Source organism: Leopardus geoffroyi, chromosome X (assembly GCF_018350155.1).
Source record: "Leopardus geoffroyi isolate Oge1 chromosome X, O.geoffroyi_Oge1_pat1.0, whole genome shotgun sequence".
In the NCBI taxonomy this organism is placed as follows: Eukaryota; Metazoa; Chordata; class Mammalia; order Carnivora; family Felidae; genus Leopardus; species Leopardus geoffroyi.
The window spans coordinates 30,300,704-30,301,508 of NC_059343.1; the positions used below are offsets into that span (position 1 = coordinate 30,300,704).

Below are 805 nucleotides of genomic sequence, written 5' to 3' on the forward strand. Positions count from 1 at the left end.
GATTTGTATTTCCCTGATGATGAATGATGTTGAGCATCTTTTCACATGTCTGTTAGCCACATGTATGTCTTCTATGGAAAAATGTCTATCCATGTCTTCTGCCCATTTCTTCACTGGATTATTTGTTTTATGGATGTTGAGTTTGGTAAGTTCTTTATGGATTTTGGATACTAATCCTTTATCTGATATGTCACTTGCAAATAACTTCTCTCATTCTGAAGGTTGCCTTTTAGTTTTGTTGATTGTTTTCTTTGCTGTGCAGAAGCTTTTTATCTTGATGAAGTTCCAATAGTTGATTTTTGCTTTTATTTCCCTTGCCTCCAGAGACATATCTAGTAAGAAGTTGCTGTGGCTAATGTCAAGGAGGTTACTGCCTATGTTCTCCTTGAGGATTTTGATGGTTTATGATCTCACATATAGGTCTTTCATCCATTTTGAATTTATTTTTGTGTATGGTGTAAGAAAGTGAAAAGATATGGAACACTTCATGAATTTGCATGTCATCTTTGCACAGGGGTCACACTTATGTTCTCTGTACTCATCCAATTTTAGTATATGTGCTGCCAAAGTGAGCACGAGTACTTATTCACCTTATAACTGAAAGTTTGACGCTTTCTTTGATTAGCATCTCCCATTTTCCCCCTCTAGTCTGTGGTGATCACCATTCTACTGTTTCTATGAGTTTGACTTTGGTTTGGTTTTGTTTAGATTCCACATATGGTTAAGTACATACAGTATTTATCTTTCTGTGTCTATATTATTTCATTTAGCATTAACTATTCCAGGTTCATCCATATTGTCACAG

At 35.3% G+C, this 805-nt stretch overlaps 1 non-coding gene across 1 annotated transcript; it reads right to left on the reverse strand.

The window, feature by feature from the left end:
- Positions 1–469: 469 nt before the first annotated feature.
- LOC123595507 lies at positions 470–576 on the reverse strand. The gene has a single exon (XR_006711208.1). It is a non-coding gene; the product is annotated as a U6 spliceosomal RNA (small nuclear RNA).
- Positions 577–805: the final 229 nt, after the last annotated feature.